Source organism: Mobula birostris, chromosome 20, assembly GCF_030028105.1.
Source record: "Mobula birostris isolate sMobBir1 chromosome 20, sMobBir1.hap1, whole genome shotgun sequence".
NCBI lineage: Eukaryota > Metazoa > Chordata > Chondrichthyes > Myliobatiformes > Myliobatidae > Mobula > Mobula birostris.
The window spans coordinates 55,890,124-55,905,387 of NC_092389.1; the positions used below are offsets into that span (position 1 = coordinate 55,890,124).

The 15,264-nt window shown below is 44.8% G+C and overlaps 1 long non-coding RNA gene across 1 annotated transcript; it reads right to left on the reverse strand.

The window, feature by feature from the left end:
- Positions 1-7,408: 7,408 nt before the first annotated feature.
- LOC140185218 (uncharacterized) lies at positions 7,409-14,301 on the reverse strand. Its single transcript, XR_011882533.1, has 3 exons — positions 14,226-14,301; positions 11,421-11,855; positions 7,409-7,723 (listed from the first exon to the last, which is right to left on the reverse strand). It is a non-coding gene; the product is annotated as an uncharacterized lncRNA (long non-coding RNA).
- Positions 14,302-15,264: the final 963 nt, after the last annotated feature.

A 15,264-nucleotide genomic window follows, 5' to 3' on the forward strand; every position in this document is an offset into this window, starting at 1 on the left:
TAATACCCAACGTGCAAAAAAAAACATGTCAAAAAAACTTCTGCCTGCAGAGAAGGATGAATATAAAAGAGTCAACATAAACAGCATATTCAGCAAAAAGATGTACAACTAGGAAACAAGAATAACGAGCTGACTATTTATGTCCGAGAAAACATATTTATTTGATCAGTGGAATTTCTGAACTTGTTCTAATCTAGATCCCTTAGAGCAGGGTTTCCCAAAATTTTCTGATGCCATTGGCCATTACCATTAAGCATGGGCTCTGTGGACTCCAGGCTGAGAACCGTGCTTTAGATACTTGATAAGAGATTAATTTGGTACTGAAGGAAGATGGATCAAGAAGATCACATGGTCTCTTATTGAATAGCTGCGCAAGCTCACTGGATAGGGGAGTCTAGGACAAGAGGGCACGACTTCAGAATTGAAGGACATCCATTTAGAACAGAGTTGGGGAGAAATTACTTCAGTCAGAGGGTGGTAAATCTGTTGAATTTGTTGCCACGAGTGACTGTGGAGGCGAAGTCATTGGGTGGGTTTAAGGCAGAGATTGATAGGCTCTTCATTAGGCAGGGCGTCAGAGGGTATGGGGTGAAGGCATGGGAGTGGAGATACCAGGAAGAATTGGATCAGCCCATGATTGAACGGTGGAGCAGTCTTGATGGGCCGAATGGCCTATTTCTGCTTCTATATCTTATGTTCTTATGTCTAAATAGCCTGCTCTGTTCCGATCTCTCATGTACCTGTATTCTCATTTCTATTCAGGTATCCTTTCATGTCTCTCTGGAATCCAAAGGTTGCCCAGGAGCTAGGAACAGAAATAGCTTTACAATTAAACCAATTGGTTTGAAAGATTTCATGGGTTCTTTGCCCATTCAGACCTCTGATGCTGGAGGGAATGACGCTCTTGCTGAAATGTTGAGTGTGTCTTCAGGGTCCTGTGCATCGACCTTGATGGTAGCAATGAGACGAAAGCATGTCCTGGGCGATGGGGTCCTTAATGAAGGATGCCACTTTTTTTCTGGCATCACCTTTTGACTGTGTCCTGGATGCTGTGGAGTCCAGTGTCCATGAAGGAGCTGGCTGAGTTTACAACTTTCTGCAGCATTTTCCGATCCTGTGCAGTGGCCTCTCCACACCAGGCAGTGATGCAACCAGTTAGAATGCTCTCCACAGTACATCTGTAGACATTTGCAAGTGTCTTTAGTGACAGACCGATTCCCCTCAATCTCCGAATGAAATATAGCCGATGTTGTGCCTTCATTTTAACTGCATCAGTATGTTGGGCCCAGGATAGTTCCTCAGAGATGTTGACAGGCAGGAAATGGAAACTGCTCACCCTTTTTTAACTTCTGATCCCACGATGAGGACTGGTGTGTGTTCCCTCGACTTCCCCTTCCTGAATCCACAATCAATTCCTTTGTCTTAATGATGTTGAGTGCAAGGTTGTTGCTGTGACACCACTCAACTTGCTGATCGATCTCACTCCTGTCCTCCTCTTCATCACCATCTGAATTATGAGCTCAATATTCAGCATTGTCTTGATTTCCCCTCTTCATCCTTTATTGTTAGATCTTTTTGACTCTATAGGGAGCATTCTCTGGAGGATCATTCTGTTCTCGAAAGTGGAAAAAGTCTGGTTTGTAAGGGGTGAGATATGGTCCATGTAGAATTCAGAGAAGTCAGTGCTGAGAGGCAACACCGACGCACCTCAGGGATGCATCCTTAGCCCGCTGCTCTACTCTCTCCGCACATGACTACGTGGCTAAGCACAACTTAAGTGCCATATATAAAGTTGCCAATAACTCAATGTACTGTTGGCAAAATTTCAGATGGTGACAGGGAGGTGTACAGGAACAAGATAGATCAGTTAGTTGAGTGGTGTAACAACAATAACCATTGCAGTGAACGTCAGCAGGACCAAAGAACTAATTGTAGACTTAAGGAAGGGAAAGTCGAGGGAACACAGACCAGGCCTTGTCCAGAGATCAGCAATGGAAAGGGTGAGCCATTTCAAGTTCCTGAGGTGTCAATATACCTGAAGGTCTAACCTGGGCCTAACATCTTGATGCAGCTACAAAGAACACATGACAGCGGTTATACTTCATTTGGAGTTTGAGGGGAATTGGAATGTCACCGAAGAACTCAGAAATTTTCAAATTTACCCTGTAGAGTATTCCAACTATTTGCGTCACTGTCTGGTATGGATGGGTATTGTACAAAATTAGCAAAAGCTGCAGGTGATCATTTAAAACTCTGTCGGCTCCATTAGAAGCACGAGCCTCCCCAGCATTGAGAGCATCTGCAAAGACCCCCAACACCCTCTTCTCATTGCTGCCATCAAGGAGATTGAAGACACACACTAAACGCTTCAGAATCTAATTAAACAATGTATGCTGGTGGTAGTAAACCTGACTCTGATTCCGAATGAAGAAGGCTTGATGTGAAAGGGGGGCAGGAAAACTATATCACAAGTTCAGTCTGCAGTTAGTGAACTAGAAGGTATAAAGTGGTTCCAAGGCTGAATAACTTGTACAGGCAAATAAAATGAGAAAGTAGAATGAATTTCATGGGTCAGGACAAGAATTTTAAAAGTGGAAGCAGCAGGGATGAGTTGCGACTAGATGCCTATAAGCAGAACACTCAGAAGGAATGTCTGACATGTTTTGACATGCTGAGACACTGTGTGAGTCAAAATTCAGGGAGCTGTTCCAGTATACTGGAGGTATTTACTACAGGTTTCACATCCAGTTAGTTGTGCTAAATGTACCAAATTCTGGCAGTTTTGCCTGTTTCTGAAATTTGTTCTATTTAACTCAATAGATCCATATTTCAGAAGTGCCAATTTAAAGGGACAACTTTCCTGGCAATTGAATTTAAAGATGGTAATGTAAAAGTCGTTTTAATGCATAATAGTTTGGTATAATAGTAAGCCTAATATTATTTATGCATTTTTTTTCCTTTCAGAATACTTTGTACTGTTCATTGTGATGGCCAAATCTACCGTTCAGATTTTTCATTCAATCCAACAGTTGTGTGACTTGGTGCTGATAGACATCCGAGGATGAGCTGGGACATATTGGAGGTGATGTAAACTGAATCTACCGGGTGTTTTCGTTTTTTCAGTATTAGACACCCTTACCCAGGCCACCCAGCCAGAGTTGATCAGACCCAAGTTTGTGTCCCAGGCACATTGGTCACAGCTCACACTTCTTGATCCTCAGCCATTTGGAGGCTCATTCCGCAGCCTCTGTAATGGTCCTGATGGCTCTTCTCTTTGCAGTCCCCTTAATGCCAAGGACAGAGTAGGTTCTGCACTGTCTAATCTGGATGGTTTACGGGGATATATATACCACTGGACTAGACATGCCCAGGCATCATCTGCATTGAAGATGGCAGAGTTTCTAATCGAAACATCAGTTAAAATCAATACCTGCGCCCACCTGGAATCAGGAGAGGAATTTATTAGTTTATTAATTCATTCATCATTATCGAGATAATTTTGCTTATGTTATAAAAGTGATAGATCTTACAGAAGCGCTCTCTTTAATTTCTTTGCCTCAGACTTCAGAGCATTAATCCCCCTCGGCATTGTTTCTCAGCTCTTTGTCCAGTTTGTTTATTATTTGTCCATTTCTTTGTACTCTGAGATAAACTGAAATCTTGGAATTAAGGTCACTCGTTATTTTTGACTCCCGAGAGAGCCCAAAGGATCAGAAATTGAACAGAGTTGCAACAGGAGAAGAAATCAGTCATGAAGGGATGTCATGGCAGGCTCGATGGGCCTAATGGCCTAATTATGCTCCTGTGTCTCATGGTCTTTCGTTCCATCAACTTGCGCGGCTGCCTTGAGGGATCTATGACCAGAGAAGACCATAAGATACAGGTGCAGAATTTGGAGAGCGCTCGGTAAATACACTCCTTACACACACAGACATTGTCTTGTTGTACTGTTGTCGATCGGCTGAATATATGCACTTAATTGTCTTCCCCGGTATTTTCACCAGGTTGATATGACTTTCTGGAGCCTTTCCCCATCATACACAGTGGAATATTCGATGTCTCTGGTGGTGGGGATGAGTAAATGTGTACCTGTTGTTTGTATACTGGATGCAGATAGATATTTCTGTTTATTTTGTAATATCATTGTCACTGTATTGTTTGGTGCATCATATTCTAACATGTGTGATTTTACGTTAACTTTATGGCTAATTAAAAACGGTGCGTCCTGTGCCCAATAAAATGCTGAATGGGAAGGTGAGATGGGAACCTTCACTCAGTTAGTGAGAGTGTGAACGAGCTGCCAGAGCAAATGGTTGATGTGGCTTCGATCAACATTTCAGAGTAATCTGCACAGATACATGGAGGGGAGGGGTTTGAATAGGTACGGGTGTCGATGGGTCAAGGCAGAATGGCAGTTTGGCACCAGATAGATGGGCTGAGTGGCCTGTTCGGGTTCTATGATTTTATGTTAACGGTCAGTAGCAGCTCTCTAACAGTGGATCCCGCAGTTCCGCCCTCTCACGGTGATTTGCCCAAGGTAAAGCGGATATAAATCAGTGACCAACTATTTCAGCTATTTTTATTTATGTTTTACTTGTCGTGTGGCTCCTACATCAGGATGGTGGGATGTCTGCTGAAGATCAGTCCTCCACCCTGAGTGTGGCCAGTCTCACAGGGAACAACAATCCAGCTCATTATCGCAGAGGACTTTTTCCACACCGTCACTATACGGACACGGCCCCATGGTACAGAATCCTCAAATGTCTTCATATTCACAACTGTTGGGATCTGCCCAGGGAGAAGGAGGGTTAATGTAGAGCTGGCTTGTCTACAGTGAGGCCTGTTACAGTCAATCAGCCTTTCCCGGAAGGCTTTAAGTTCTGGTAATGCCCCTCATCCCACCTCTCCTTCACCATTTCCCATTCCCTTTCCACTCTCTCACCTTATCCCCTTGCCCCCTCCCCACTTACCTCCCTCTGGTGCTCCCTTCCCCCACCTTTTCTTTCTCCCACGGCCATCTATCTGTTTCAGCAATTTACTTCCCAGCTCTTTACTTCATCCCCCCACCCTTCAGGTTTCTCCTGTCACCTGGTGTTTCTCTATCCCCTCCCCCCTCCTTTTAAATCTAATCCTCGCAACACGCATAAAAACTTTTATGTGTGTTGCTTGAATTTCCAGCATCTGCAGAATTCCTGTTGTTTGTGTTTAAATCCACTCCTCAGCTCTTTTCCCCCCGGTCCCGCTGAAGGGTTTTGGCCTGAAATGTGGACGGTTCTCTTTTCCTAGTTGCTGCCTGGCCAGCTGGGTTCCTCCGGCATTTTGTCTGCGTGCTGCGTCAAGTTCAAATTCCAGTTTACCGTGATTCAGCCGTACCCCGGTATAGAGCTAAAACTGAACAACACCCCGGTAAATTTCCAAACCGCCCTCTCTAAAACTTCCACATCTTTCCCATCAGGAAGCGACCAGAACTGTGCTGTGCTGTCTAACTAGACTTTCAGAGATCTGTAACATTATCTCGATAATATCCCCGACTAATGAAGACCTTACGCCTTTTTAAACACCCGACCAGCTTTATTGCAATGAGGTGTTTGTGCGGGCAATGGGGAAAATTTCCCTTCGGTGTTTGTCGATCTCTTACTGGCGATTCCATATCACTTCACGCTACCACTTTGCTTTGGCCCACATCTTCATTATCCAGGTTCCCTACTTGCCTTTATTGGGATCTTCCTCCTCGTGAAACCCATTTTAAAGTTTAAAGTTACCAGTATGTTCAGGTGGAGGGGTTATTGCTCATGGACTAGGAGAGCCTCCACAGTTTCGCCCTGTTCTGAGGCTTTCTCAAGGGAATCAGCTGTTCGGGCCTCAGACGGGCTCAGTTTAAAATTAGCATTCTGTGCCTCGCCCTCCCGGAGTGATCTGCCCAACCCCCAACAGTCCCGGCATTGTTTTACCAAACCTGTTTGTCTGCCTCGGCGGCAAGTCCTTACTGTTGCTGGGATACCGGCCTGTGTGTGTGTTTATCCTTCTCGAAGTACTGTAAGGGGTTCGGGTTTAGAAATACAATTGGACAGGGTGTTGCTGAGGCTGAATCGTGATATTGATTGTGGGTCAGGACCCCTGTGTAAGAAAGTGATCAGTATATTAACACTGAATAAGGTCAAACAGATATTCATTCTTCATAGACAAAAACAACTGAAACAATTAGCTCCAGATTCGTTGGTCGTTTAGAAGAAGGTTTGCCCATTTTACTGAGCTGTACAATATCCCACTGGGATATGAGTGTGAGCAGACGGAGAGATTCAGCTGCAGAAATAGACAACGTGGAAACACCCCGCTGTCCGACTTATGGCCGGTACTTATGGTCGTCACATTCAAGTGTAGTTGTCATTCAACCAGACTCCTGTATGCGAGGCGGCATAAAACCATAAGATATAGGAACAGAAGTGGGCCATTCGGACCATCTATTCTGCTCCGGCATTCAGGGCTGATCCAACTCTTCCACTCATCCCCACTCCCCTGCTTTCACACCATATCCTTTAATGCCCCGGCTAATCAAGAACCGATCCATCTCTGCATTAAATACACCCAGTGATGGCCCCCACAGTGGCTCATAGCAACAAATTGCACAGACTTCGCACTCTCTGACTACAGTAATTCCTCCACATCTCTGTTCTAAGTGGACGTCCTTGAATCCTGAAATCTTGTCTGCTTCTCATATACTCCCCTACCATGGGAAATAGCTTTGCCATATCCAATGTTTTCTGGCCTTTTAACATTCAGAATGTTTCTATGAGATTCACCAGGTTTTCCTGAACTCCAGGGAATACAGCCTAAGAGCTGCCAGACGTTCCTCATAAGGTAACCCTTTCATTCCTGGAATCATTTTCATGAATCTTCTCTAAACCCCCTCCAATGTTAGTATATCCTTTCTAAAATAAAGAGCCCAAAACTGCACAGAATACTCCAGGTGTGGTCTCATGAGTGCCATATAGAGCCTCAACATCACATCCTGCTCTTACATTCTTTTCCTCGAGAAATGAATGCTAACATTCCATTTGGCTTCTTCACCAATGACTCAACCTGGAGGTTAACCTTTAGGGACTCCCAAGTCCCTTTGCATTTCTGCATTATCAATTCTCTCCCCATCTAAATAATAGTATGCCCGTTTATTTCTTCCACCAAAGTGCATGACTGTACACTTTCCAACATTGTATTTCATTTGCCACCTCTTTGCCCATTCCCCTAAACTATCTAAGTCTCTCTCCAGGTTCTCTGTTACCTGAACACCACCAACTCCTCCACCTATCTTAGTATCTTTAGCAATTTAGCCACAAATCCATCAATCCCATACTCGAAATCATTGACATATATCGTAAAAAGCAGCAGTTCCAACACTGACCGCCCGCCATATACCAGCATACAGCTAAAAGAAACAACACTCTTGTAAATTTTCTATACACAACCCCACCCGTTAAAACTTCCACATCTATTTTTATTTCCTTTCTGCTTTGTGTTTTCGTCATTTAAACATGTCGTGTGGCCCCTACATCACGATGGTGGGATGTCTGCTGATGATCAGTCCTCCACACTGAGTGTGGCCAGTCTCACAGGGAACAACAATCCAGCTCATTATCGCAGAAGCTTCTGTCCGGAGAATCATTATATGGACTCAGCCCCATGGTACAGAATCCTCCAGTGTCTTCACATTCAGGAGTGTTGGAATCTGGAGTGGGAGACGGAGGGTTAGTGTGGAACTGGCCCGCCTACGGTGAGTCCTGTGACGTTCCAGCAGCCTTTCCCTGACTGTTTGAAGTTGAAGTTCCAGTTTGCCGTGATTCAGCCGAACAGCCACACACAGCTAAAACCAAACAATATCCTGCTCAGTTTCTGATGCTCCCACTCGAAAAACACCCACCAGGAGGAGACCAGCACTGACACAACACACACAAAAAGTGCTGGTAAACACAGCAGCACACATCAACGTGGCTGGAGAACGCAGCAGGTCAGGCGGCATCTCTAGTAAGAGGTACAGTCGACATTTCGGGCCGAGACCCTTCGTCAGGACTAACTGAAAGAAGAGCTAGTAAGAGATTTGAAAGTGGGTACGGGGAGGGGGAGATCCAAAATGATAGGAGAAGACAGGAGGGGGAGGGATGGAGCCAAGAGCTGGACAGTTGATTGGCAAAAGGGATATGAGAGGATCATGAGACAGGAGGCCTAGGGAGAAAGAAAAGGGGGAGAGGGGGAAAAAGCCCAGAGGATGGGCAAGGGGTATAGTGAGAGGGACAGAGGGAGAAAAAGGAGAGGGGAAAAAGAATGTGTATGTATAAATAAATAAGGGATGGGGTACGAGGGGGAGGTGCAGCATTAGTGGAAGTTTGAGAAGTCAATGTTCATGCCGTCAGGTTGGAGGCTACCCAGATGGAATACAAGGTGTTGTTCCTCCAACCTGAGTGTGGCTTCATCTTTACAGTACAGGAGGCCATGGATAGACATATCAGTCAACTGTACCTCCTCCTAGAGATGCTGCCCAGCCTGCTGCATTCACCAGCAACTTTCATGTGTGTTGCTTGAAATTCCAGCATCTGCAGATTTCCTCGTGTTTGGGTAAACACAGCAGGCTAGGCAGCATCTGTAGGAAGAGGTACGGTCGATGTTTCAGCTGAGACCCTTTGTCATGACTAACTGAAAGAAGAGATCGTAAGAGATTTGAAAGTGGGAGGGGAAGGGGGAGATCCAAAATGATAGATGAAGACAGGAGGGGGAGGGATGGAGCTAAGATCTGGAAAGTTGATTGGCAAAAGGGATATGAGGCAGCAGAAGGGAGAGGCTCATGGAACAGGGAACCTAGGGAGAAAGAAAAGCGGGGAGGGGAGCCCAGAGGATGGAGAGCAAGCAAGGAGTTATAGTGAGAGGGACAGGGGGAGAAAAAGAGAAAGAAAGAGAGAAAAAAGGAAAAAAATTAAATAATAATAATAATAAATGAATAAATAAGGGATGGGGTACGAAGGGGAGGAGGAGCATGAACAGAACTTAGAGAAGTCAATGTTCATGCCATCAGGTTGGAGGCTACCCAGACGGAATATAAGGTGTTGTTCCTGCAACCTGAGTGTGGCTTCATCTTTACAGTAGAGGAAGCCGTGGATAGACATGTCAGAATGGGAATGGGATGTGGAATTAAAATGTGTGGCCACTGGGAGATCCTGCTTTCTCCGGCGGACAGAGCGTAGGTGTTCAGCAAAGTGGTCTCCCAGTCTGCGTCGGGTCTCGCCAATATATAGAAGGCCACATCGGGAGCACCGGATGCAGTATATCACCCCAGCCGACTCGCAGGTGAAGTGTCGCCTCACCTGGAAGGATTGTCTGGGGCCCTGAATGGTGGTAAGGGAGGAAGTGTAAGGGTATGTGTAGCACATGTTCCGCTTATAAGGATAAGTGCCAGGAGGGAGATCAGTGGGGAGGGATGGGGGTGTGGGGGACGAATGGACAAAGGAGTCACGTAGCGAGTGATCCCTGCAGAAAGCAGAGCGAGGGGAGGAGGGAAAGATGTGCTTAGTGGTGGTATCCCGTTGGAGGTGGTGGAAGTTAAGGAGAATTATATGTTGGTCCCGGAGGCTGGTGGGGTTGTAGGTGAGGACAAGGGGAACCCTATTCCTAGTGGGGTGGCAGGAGGATGGGGTGAGAGCAGATGTGCGTGAAATAGGAGAGATGCGTTTGAGAGCAGAGTTGATGGTGGAGGAAGGGAAGTCCAGGAATAACATATGGTGGGGCAAATTGAGAGATTAGCTGTGCAAAGGGAGTTTGGATTTGATTAAAATCTGAAAATGTAAAATTGCATATGTTACTCCACTCCTCAAGAAGGGAAGGAGTCGGTAGCTTGAGCTGAGTGGTTGGGAAGATGTTGGAGTCGATTAGTAAGGACTAGGTTTCTGGGTACTTGGAGGCACAATAGAAAATGGGCCAAAGAACTGCACAGTTTCCTTAAGGGAAAACCTTGCCTGACAAATCTGTTGGAATTTGTTGAGGAAATAACAAGCAAGATGGAGAAGGTAGTATCGGTGGATGTTGTGAACTTTGATTTTCAGAAGGTCTTTGACAAAGTGAGGCTGCTAAACAAGATAAGAGTGCAGGTATTACAGGAATGATACGGGCATGGACAAAGCATTGGCTGTTTGGCAGCAAAGAGTGGGAGCCTTTCCTGGTTGTCTGCAGTGACCAGTGGTATTCCTCAGGGATCAGGGTTGGTCCTCTTCTTTTCCGTGTTGTGTCAATGATCTGAATGATGGATTTAATGCCTCGGTGGCAATGTTTGTGGAGAATATGAAGGTAGGTGGAGGGGCAGGTAGTGTTGAGGAAGCAGGGGAGCTATAGAAGGAACTGGATAGATTAGGAATATGTGCAAAGCAGTGGCAGATGTAATACGGTGTTCAAAAGCACAGGACCATGAATTTTGTTGGAAGGAATAATAGTGCAGACTATTTTTTCTAAATAGTGATGAAATTTTAAAATCCATGGTGCGAAAGGACCTGTGTGTCTGTGTGTCCCTAAAGGTGAACATACAGTTTGAGTTATGGTGAGGAAGGTCAATGCATTGTGAGCATTTATTTCAAGTAGGATATAAACGCAAGTATGTATTGCTAATGATTTTTAAGGTGCTGGTGATGCCTCACTTGGAGTTTTGTAAGAAGCTTTGGTCTCAACATATAGCGAAGAACGTGCTGACATTGGGGAGGGCTCAAAGGAGTTTCACAAAACTGATTTGGACATAAAAGGCTTATAAGAAGAAAGTCTGAAGGCACTTGTCCTGTATTCACTGGAATTTAGAAGAAAAATCAGGGAGGTGCTAATTCAATCCTACTCAATATTAAAAGGCCTACAGTGGATGTAGAGAGGATGTTTGTAGTGTGGCAGCCTATGACGAGACAAGACAGCCTCAGTATGCAGGGACATCCCATTGCATTGGAAATGCGTTGGATTTTCTGCACCAAGAGTATGATAAATTTATGGAATCCATTCCCAAAGGGGGCTGTGGCAGCCTTGTCATTGGGTGTATTTAAGGTAAACATGTGAAGAAGGATAGGAGAAGAGAGTGGACCATGGATAAAGCATTGGCCAGTGGCAGGAGGCAAAGAGTGGGAATAAATGGAGCCTTTGCTGATTGACTGCCAGTGACTAATGGTGTTCCCCAGGAGTCAGTGTTGGGACCGATTCATTTATGTTATATGTCAGTGGTTTAGATGAGGGAATTTTTGGCTTTGCAGCCAACTTTCCAGATGATATGAGGACAGACAGACAGGCAGGCAGAACTGAGGAAGAAGGTGTTACAAGATTCACCCCTTGTGACAATGATCAAGGGGAGTACATATCAACTAAGATTTCCTGACCTTGCATGCATAGTCAAAGAAGAGAAATTAAAATACCAGTTCAAAAGGAGTTTCTGCTGCCAGCCGGATGTTCCTCCCCGTCCCGTTTTGTATATCCTCATGTCCGAACGGCACCTCACATCGTGATAGTTGTTCTCCTACAGAGTTACCTCCAACCACACACTTGAAGCATCTGCTTTTACGTTCATTTGTTACCAATTCAAATATCACATTCCAGTGTCATTGGCCGTAGGTCGTAGCCAGTCCCACACAGAACACGTTTTTTCAGGGTCCATAAGAAGATTTCTTTGGGAGATGAAAAATCCCAATTGCGGATGTGAAACCCACTCTTCTCTAATTTCACATACAGGCAATTCTTCAACAGGAACTGAAGAATTGGACTTACGTGCTCCCCAGAAGTGTTTCAGAAAATCAGAATGTCATCGAGGTACACAAACATGAACGTTCCTCCAGAATGCCACTGATAAATGTCTGAAAAAACAACCGGAGGGATGAAGTAAGAAGCTGGGAGGTGACAGGGAGAAGAGATAAACAGCTGAAGAAGGAATCTGATAGGACAGGAGTGCGGACCATGGGAGAACGGGAAGGAGGAGGGGTACATAAGGAAGGTATGTGAGAAGACAAGAGGTGAGAGGGGAGCCAGAATGGAAAGGGGAGAAAGGAGAGGGGGCAGAAATTCCCAGCACTTGAGGAAGTCAACGTTCATGGCATCAGATTAGTGGCTAGGCAGCCATACTTTGATGTGTTACTCCTCCAACCCGAGATTATTGTCATCGTGGCAGTGGGGGTGTCCATGGCATGCATATTGGAATGGGAATACTGAGTGGAATAGACAGAGGAATAAGACAAAGGAACAGAATTAGGCCATTAAGACCCTGCATTTTTCTAAATTCCAGTGAGTACGGACCAAAAGCTGCCAACCACTCCTCATATGTTATCCCCTTCATTCCTGGAATCATCCTCTTAAAACCAGAATCATTTGTTGTGATGGTTAGAGCAAAAGTACTCAACAAAGCAGTTCCCAAATCAGTGCCAGGTGTTGCTACTGCAGAGGAGAGTGGTTACTGTCTGTGACCCCGACGGACTCACAAGTGAAGTGTCACTTCATCTGGGTGGGCTGTTCTGGACAGTGAATATCGGTATGTGAGGAGGTGAATGGGCAGGAGTAGCAATTGCTGTGACCCAATGGAGAATAGTAGCAGAGCTTAGACAAACTTGTGTTATTTGCTCTGGAGCTGTGGAGGCTGAAGAAAGATTTAACAAATGTTTGCAAGTTTACAAAGTTATAGACAGAATAGACAATTGGTTTTGTTGTCCCAGGATTGAAATATCACAGACTAGGGGGCATGTATTTACGCTGAGAGCGGTTGAGTTGAAAGGAGATGTGTGGGGCCTGGTTTGTGACACATTGTGGTGGGTGCATGAATTGCCCTTCCAGGGGTGATACTTGAGGCAAATGTAACAGAGAGGATCAAGAGGCTCTAAAATATGTACGAGAATGTGCAGGGAATGGACAAGCGAAGATATTATATTGGCAGATAGCATTAGTTCAGTGGGGCATTTAATGATAAATTACAGACATGTTTCTGGAATGTATTGTTCAGCACTTGATGTTCATTGGAATGTTGTTCCACCCTTGGACTGGATACAGCAAATCCGGATGAATATGTCAGTTCTTGAGAAATATTCATCACCATCCACACCCACACAGCAATAAATTCTTTCTTGACAGTTCCAGGTCAATTTATGATCAAAACACACATACATTACCTCATACTTCATGGAGGTACAATTTATTGAAGCTGTTTAGAAGGAAAAAAAAACACAACAGAATTTATTTAAAAACTACGCAGGAAGAGACAAAAATGGAGAAACAAGCAATGTGCAGGGAAAGTAAAGTTTGCAAATAAAAAAATACGATGAAGACATTGAGTTGTAGACTCCTTGAAAGTTAGTCTGCAGGTTGTGGAATCCTTTTAGATTTATTGGTGATTTAAATTATCTACATAGGTTCAGAGCTTGATGGTTGTAGGGTAACAAATGTTCCTGAACCTGGTGATATCAGACCAAAAAGGTCCAGTATCCCTCTCCCTGAGGTCGTGGTGAGAAGAGGGCATATCCTGAATGCTGGGCATCCTTTAGGATAGATGCTGCTGTCTTGTGGCAGTGGTGCATGAGAATGTATTCAATGGAGTGGAGAGCTTTGCCTGTGATGGATTGGCTGTATCCACCACTTTCCCAACACTTTTTCTTCACTGGGTTATTGAAGTAAATTTGACAGGACGTTGCCCAGGAATAGCATAACGTGGAGCAAATTGAGAGATCAGATGTGGAAAGGGAGTTGGGAGTTGATAAAAAGTCTCAAAGTCTAGAATTGCAAATGTCACTCCACTCCTCAAGAAGGGAAGGAGTCGGTAGCTTGAGCTGAGTGGTTGGGAAGATGTTGGAGTCGATTAGTAAGGATGAGGTTTCTGGGTACTTGGAGGCACATTAGGAAATGGGCCAAAGAACTGCACAGTTTCCTTAAGGGAAAACCTTGCCTGACAAATCTGCTGGAATTTGTTGAGGAAATAACAAATTGTTCTGGAGCTGCTCCGGCCTATGGTCAGGCCACACTTAGATCCCCTCCAGTTTGTCTACCAGCCCCGACTAGGAGTTGAGGATGCCATCGTCTACTTGCTGAACCGTATCTATGTCCACTTGGACAAGCCAGCGAGCACTGTGAGGGTCATGTTTTTTGACTTCTCCAGTGCGTTCAACAACATCCACCCTGCTCTGCTGGGGGAGAAGCTGACAGCGATGCAGGTGGATGCTTTCCTGGTGTCATGGATTCTTGATTACCTGTGTGAGGGGACCTCAAAACCTTTCTGTTGCTCAGAGACCACTTGTGGTTTACATGGGTTTTAATCCGTTGATGTTTCTAAATAAGATGAAGGATAAAAATAGGAGGTTGTTAAATTGGAGTCTAGTACTGCAGGAATTTGATTTGATAATCAAACATGTAAAAGGTACTGATAACGTCATAGCTGATTGCTTATCCAGATGTTAAGCTGGAAACTGTAACTCTTTTTGCCTTGTCATCTGATGTTCTTCCCTGTATTGTTTAAAAACCTGTGATGGACATTTTTAAAAAATCTTCTTCAACAATTTTTTTTTTCCCTGAGGAAGGGAAGTGTGAGGGGATCCAGGAGGGCCCCTATTAACTGTTTGAAGAGAGACAGAGAGAGACATTCATCATTGATGGTTTGTTTGGAAAGGAGAGAGAGAGACGAAGATTGACGGTTGGATCGACATGGGAGTTAACTTTGGAGTTTTACTTCGGAGATAAAAACTGAACAGCTCGAAGGTTGCTATGGTGACTAACAGGACATTATTGATGTTACTTCCAAGGACTTGTTGCCTGCTCGCATTCCTTTACAGACAAAGGAAGGAGGGACACTTTGAATGACAGGTGATGTTCAGCCTGGTGGGATAAATGGGAGGTCAGATGATACAGACCTCAGACACATGATCTGGACACTGAATGAGCGTTGTTGTGCCCACAGAGAAAGTGGGTTTTGGAGGATCGATTAGGCGGATCGATTCCAAATTGCTATCCCAGTGAAGGAGAAGGGGTTCATTGGTGGGGAGTTGTCTATGTGTCCACCCTTGCTGGGGTGATAACTCCACCGCAGGAAAACCGGTCCCCTGGTTAAAGTCACAGTCGGTGACTTGTAAAGGAGTTTGGAGGATGACGAGAAGATCAACGGCATCAGCTCACCTGAAGAATCAACTCTCTCTCTCTCTCTCTCTCTCTCTCTCTCCACCGCTACTCAACAACATACCATGAACTGAACTGAACTGAACTGAACTTTACTCAACATCATAAGACTGTATCTTT